Genomic DNA, 6,427 nt, shown 5'->3' on the forward strand with positions numbered 1-6,427 from the left:
GTGTGGAGACAGGGAAGGGTTTGATCAATGCCTGAAGCTGGGGAGTCAGAGCCTGCAGGGTTATGCCCTGTAATGGGCTGAGCACTGCTGGGGCTGCTGTTCCCTGCTCTGTCTCATGTCCCTGCTTTGGCTGGGAAGGAAGGCACAAAGCTGTTTGAGGAATGTGTGTCAGATCCCTGGCACTGTCATCCATGGAGCCTGAGCTCCAGGATGCTGCTTCACTGCATCTTCCCTGACTGGCTTCCTTATAAAGCTAAAATGTGTCAGTGCTGGGGCCAGCGTGGCTGCCTGCTAACCTGGCTCTCCAAAAAACGCCTCCAGTGGGGAGGCCAGACCTTTCACACACTTGGAGGGGAGGAAGGGAAATACAGGCAGGGCTTTTTTCCGTAGATTATAGAGCCAGGGAGGCCGGCTCGGCTCCCAGCGTAACTTCCTGCGTGACACAGGCTGCCCCGAATTAGTTCTTGTGTAAATTAGAGCGGAAAACAGTTGCTCGAACGGACACATCTCTGCTACAGTGACTAGTAGCTGTCCTACAGTTAATTTTTTTATTGTACCTTTATATCGAGGCTGCATTTCTTTAATTCCCTTCGAGTCACTGGATCTCCTCAAGCCAGGAAGTTGTTAGTCCCAGAGACAGCAGTCGGATGTGATGATCAAGCTTTCCTGGTAACTTTTTTTCACCGCAAACTGAACTGATGGAAGTCCCTTTTGCTTTAAGGCATATTTTCCATTTTTCAATCTTGGCTCACATCCAAATCTCCTTGTGCTTTTGTGTCCTTTGGGACACTGGACTAGGACATGTTATTCTAATTGTGGGAATGGGAATTTCAAATGCAGAGTGACTTTATAATCTCTTACCCAGTTACTGCCAGCGCTTGAATGTTTAAACAGGGAACAGGAACAGGCCTTTTACCCATAAAGTCAAGGTGGAAATTCATGGTCCACTGCTCACCACTGTGGCCTGTAAGTCCAACAGGGATTCGCCATTCCCTGTGCACTGTGCCAGAACAAAAGCACAGCCCTGCTGGGTCAGGGCAAAGGCTTGGTCTGTTCCCTGCTGAGGCAGGGACCAAGCAGGCAATCAGGGAAACACACTCTCCCTGCAAGCGTGGGCTGTGCTGCCACGCTGAGCCCTCAGGGGTTTGTTGCTTGCATTTTCCAATCCCTTTTGGAACCTGTTCCTCCTTAGTAGTATAATTTTGGCAGGGAGGAGGCTCAGTCCCAGCACGGAAGGTGCTGCCGGGCTGTCTGGACCCCAGCTGGGGTGCTGGAATATGATGGAGAGCACAAGCACAGGCACAGGTTTGTTCTTGGCACCCAACATCCCCCTTGGAACCAGTCGGGCACTGGTGCAGAGGACGGACATCTTTCTTCATGCAGCCCCACTACCCAAGGGATTTCATGGGCGCCAGATCACTGACATGGCTCCAGTTCCCAGGACAGCATGCTTCATCACTTCCTTTCCTTCCAGGTCATCAGCTTTACACTATTTAGCATTCCCTGCTAGAAACATATCCTCAGTGTCAGCCCCCTGGGGAGTATCTCCTCTGCTACCTCACACTTGGCCAGGTCTCCAGCACTCTTGCTCCCGGATCACACACGCTGCTGTATCAGCCAGCTCACTCTCTGACATTGAAGAGTATACCACAAAAATTGATGTGTTAGTTTGACTGGTTTTTCATCTGTAATCCCTGATGATTGGTATTTATATTTCTCTGCTTCAAGTATTGATACAATCACATATTTTGCAGTCATTATTTTGCATGGGATGACTGTCGAACAGACACACCTGTTTACAAGGCCATCCTGTTTACTTTTTAAAATGCTGGCATAGCATCAGCTTGCTTGTTCTCTGGAGCTCCTCCAGGCTGCCTCGTCTTGCTGAATGTCAGCATTAACCTGTTAGGTCTTTAAAAACAGATTTCAATTTCATTTTCTTTTTAAAATGTTGAGATGCAGGATACCTGCACTGCTGAGATTTTAACATTTGCCTTGTGCAACTGCTGTGAAACATCTTCCTGAGTTACTGTTAGAGTGAAAAACATTTCACCTTTGTGACAGGAATGCTTCATCTGGCTTCCTCCCAGAGGCAGGAGCAAGATATTTATTGCCTTTCCTTCCTGCCCAGCTATCCACAGTCCCACTATTCCCAGCCGTGCTGGGTGGTGTCCACAGCCTGTCCTGCTGTTGCCCTGGGCTGGTTTGCCTCTGGAAGCTGTGAAGGTGAAGCTCGGCGTGGTGCCACCACTTCCCTCTATCTCCTGCATCCACTGACCATCACAACTAACATCTGCCACGTGTTTGTTCTCTTGTCCCATCCCCACGTGGAGATGCGCACACAGGTGTCTTCTGCGGTTTAACAAAGAAAAACATAGCACTTTTGTTTGTTTTGCTAACCTGCAGGTCTTCAAAGTGTGTGTGTCATTAAGCCCTTACACTGGAAGTGAAGTACATCAGGTGTGAGGGGAGATGTGGTTGAAGAAGATCAGGGGGTTACCTGAGGCACTTACCCACTCTCCATAGCACAGCTAAGGCAGGGTCCCAGCATGGGCTGGGGAGCTGGTCTCCATTCTCCTGCTAGGATTGGGCCTTTCCAACAGAAACATCTGGGACCAAAGGAGAAGTCTTCTGGTGGTGGGGTTGAGGGAGCCTGAGCGCTTTTATAAGCTAAGAAGCAACACTATAGGGTGCGTGCTGCCAAAAGATGGTAAGTTTTGCATATGCATCGCTCCCAAAGCAGCCTTGCCTGCAGCTCAGACAAGGAGAGACAAATACATGGAGTCAGCAGCAAAATGTGCCTCTGGCCACTGAAAAGCTCAGAAACCACTTGAAAATCAAAGGCACAAATGGAGGGAAAACAGCCAAATGGTGGAAGTAGAAACCCTAGGTTGCTCTCTGCTTTCCCCTGGGCTCCCCCCATGAGCTTGGTGGCTTCAGGAGAGCCACAGCATGTCTACACGACAGCTGGTGCCTACAAATTAATATACAGGTGCTCTGGAGAAATCCCATCGAGTTCCTCCTTCCAATAGCAATAAATCCTCCAAGTGCAATAAATTTTAATCTGTCTTGGAAGTAAAATGTTACCACTTTGTACCTCACATGGATGCTGCAGTAGTAAAAGCACATGGTTGAGAGATGGGATGTTTGGATGTATTTGTAATACATGCCATAAAAATAGTTCAGGGTGATGGGATTCCACAGCTTATTTGTTGTCCTTATGATACAGCAGCTCTCTGGCTCGATCCATGAACATTGCCTTGGTGGAAACCTGCACTTGGAAATTAATGAAAACCTCCTGCAGTTTGCTCAGGGGTAACCCTGTACATGAGGAAGCACACAGGAGCAATGCAAAGTGAGCTGGCTGGCTCCTCGGGAGGAGAAGCTTTTGTCTTCTCTTTGGTTTATTTTTTTGGTGTGTGTTTTTTAAAGAAAGGAAATTACTGCCTGTATTTGTCTGAGACACATACTTTCCAAAGCCAGGGGATCAAGAGCTGTGGTTCCTGCTGTGGTTATCTTGTCACTGCTGCTCAGATTCTGTCACTGATTTACCCGCTTGCCATAAGGTTTCTCCCTTTGCTACCATCATGTCCAAGCAGGGGGGGTGGAACTAGGTCATCTCTAAGGTCCCTTCCAACCCAAAGCATTCTATGATTCTATGAGCAATGACTGTGCCCCAGGGTACTTCTGCACTATTTTTCCATGCTTTGAGCATCACTGCTATCTATGGGCACTGTTTTGAAGCTGCAGCATTTCCCAGGATATTCCTCTCCTGGGCCCAGGCATCCCCCTTCCATGCCTATTGCCAAGTGGCCTTGGTGGGACCTGTCTGCCTCCCCTTGTCATGTGCCAATCCTGGGCTCTGCCCACCGCAGCATGCAGCACAGAGGTGTGCTGCTTCTGCAGAAACTGGGCTTTGGAGCTTGTGGTGGATGTTTACATGGGGTTTATTTTTGGTACTGATGCAGTCGGGATCCTGCTGTGTGGGATGGGAGAGATGGCTTTTGTCTCCGGCTCCGCTGCAGCAGCGTGGTGGGACTTCAAAGCAAAGTGCTAATGGCAATAGCTAATACAGGGACAGTTTATATTCCCCCTGAGAAAAGCATTCTGTGTAAGTGGGGCTGAGGAGCCATGATTTTAGCTCCCATGTATATTTAGGCTCCCATAGGCATCTCAGCGATAGAAACAACCACAGTTGTCGTCATCATCGTAGTGCAGTCTGTTTTGCTCCAGTCAGTGAACCATGCAACAGATCATGACTTGATTGCATGGGACTCTTTGGGGGCACCCATCGTGTCAGCCTCACACCGCAGAATCAGGGCTGGGCATGGAGCTGGGCAGCATGGGTCTGCAAGCAGGAGTCAGGCAGGAGGACCTGAAGCCCTGAGCTGCTGAAGCCCAGCAGCTGCCAAGCCAGGGATGAGTCACATGAAGCCTCTGTGGGTGTGCCCACAGTCACTCTTAACTGTTTGCATTCACTGACACAGGGAATGAGAAAATAGGAAGGAACAGGAATGCTCCAACCCGTATTTTGAGCATGCTGCTTTTTTGTGTCTTGTGCTCCCTGCGGTTCCTTGCTGGAGCTTGAGTGCGAGATGCTTGTCCCCATACAGAGTGCAGGCATGAGGGCATCCATGGAGGATGTGATGTTCACCATCAAAACCAATTTTTGGAGACTTAAGTATTTGCAGAAAGGAGGCCACAATCTCTGCCCACCATCTTGGAGCAGTTTACTGCCTATCTGTTTCCCTCCTGGTTATATCTGTACCTTAAAGGGAGGACAGTAGCCCCTAGGTATCCAGGAGAAACAGTGCAGCCCCTCACTGTGGGAGCTGCCCCACTGCTGCTCTTCCATTTCCCCAAGCTCCTTGGACATGGGGAGGTGTGTGGTCCCGCAGCAGGACCTGCACTGGTGAAGAACCTCAGAAGCAGAGAAGATGCCAGGCAGGACAGCAGTGACTTGGGAGCAGGCAAGGTCCCCCACCAGCCTGCAGCCCTGATGGGCAGGCAAAGCCCAGCCCCGGATGGAGCTAAAACATGGCCTCATTTCACAGCAAAACAATCCCTCTTTGTGCAGCCTGTTCTCCCAGAACAATCCTCTGCTCTGACAATGTCCTTTCTGTGGCTTAGTCCTGCAGAGCCACCAGCAGCGTGCTCAGCCTGATGCCTGGCAGCTCGCACCAGCGCCTGCCCTGCTGCCCCATGGCTGAGGTGTAGCACCTGAGAGCCCTGCCCTGGGCATCCTCTGCCTGGGATTTGGTGGCCACTTCAGGTCAAGGCAAAGCCTTCCCAGGAAACAGGCCAGTGAAGCCTGGAGCACCTGGGAGGGGTTTTTCTTCAGGTTTTATTCACACCCTGGCACTGCTGCACCACGTACCAGGAGAGCAGCCCTGGGACGCAGTTATGGAGTGTGGCATGTGGGTGTCAAGTCACCAAATCTGACTCCAGTTCCAACTGCCTGCTGTGGGTTGGAGAAGTCACCTGGCTTTGCCCAGCTGCTCTCTTCAGGCTCCAGGCAGTCTGGGACAGGTTGCCAAAGCTGATCAAGTCCTGGGGGCTTTGAAACACAGAGATAAATGAAATGGCTTCAGGGAGATTGTGGAGATGAGCAGGATGAGGGCTTTCCCACCACCTGCATTTTCTCTCTTCAGGAGCGTGTGTGCCCATGCAACAGCCTTGAAAGCTCCCTGAACAGGGGCAGTTTTCAAGTCCCTACCAGAGACAGAGCTCACAAAGCTGCTGTGGTCTTCTCCCATATCCTGCTGCATACGGACAGTAACAAACGCTTGCACTGGTAGCAGCAAGGACTTCTGTTGTGCTGCATGTGTTGAAGCCCCCAAACATCCTGACCCTTTCCAGCCTCCCATCAGTCCATTCTACATCATGAGCTGGCCCTGCTGTGCCTGCTGCCATGCAGGGGCACTGAAGAAGAGTTTCTCCAGGCTTTTAGTCTCTTCAAGCAACTTGCTCCAGCCTCTTGCTGCCTGTTCTTCACCCAAGACTCATGTGTATTTGGAACAAGCACCATTATCCATAAAGTTATCCAATAGGCCACAGGAACAAATAGGGATGCTTTAGCAGGTCCTGAGCGGGCTGAGACTACTGGCATGTTGTGGAGACCCCAGGGTGTTGCACATTGCTGGGGTGATGTTTCCAGCCTGTGGAGGTGGCTGTCAAGGATCACTGGAGAGACTGCTGGCTTTTATGCAGCTGATAAAGGATTCTCATCCCATCAGGAAACCTCAGTCTTGCATGCTGCCCACTCTGGCTGGCAAGAAAAGTCCAGCAGTTAAACACACCAGGGTGAAAGTCTGCCATCAAAGCATCTGCACTCCAGCGCACCACCACCAAGCTTCTGGGTGAGGCTACAACCTTTCATCTCATGGTATGCCTTTTTCAAGTCATGTTTTAGAGTAAAACTACAGTT

This window comes from Pezoporus flaviventris, unplaced genomic scaffold (assembly GCF_033815535.1).
Source record: "Pezoporus flaviventris isolate CSIRO_AGI_PZ_B2104156 unplaced genomic scaffold, CSIRO_AGI_Pfla_v1 ptg000013l, whole genome shotgun sequence".
NCBI classification, from domain to species: Eukaryota; Metazoa; Chordata; class Aves; order Psittaciformes; family Psittacidae; genus Pezoporus; species Pezoporus flaviventris.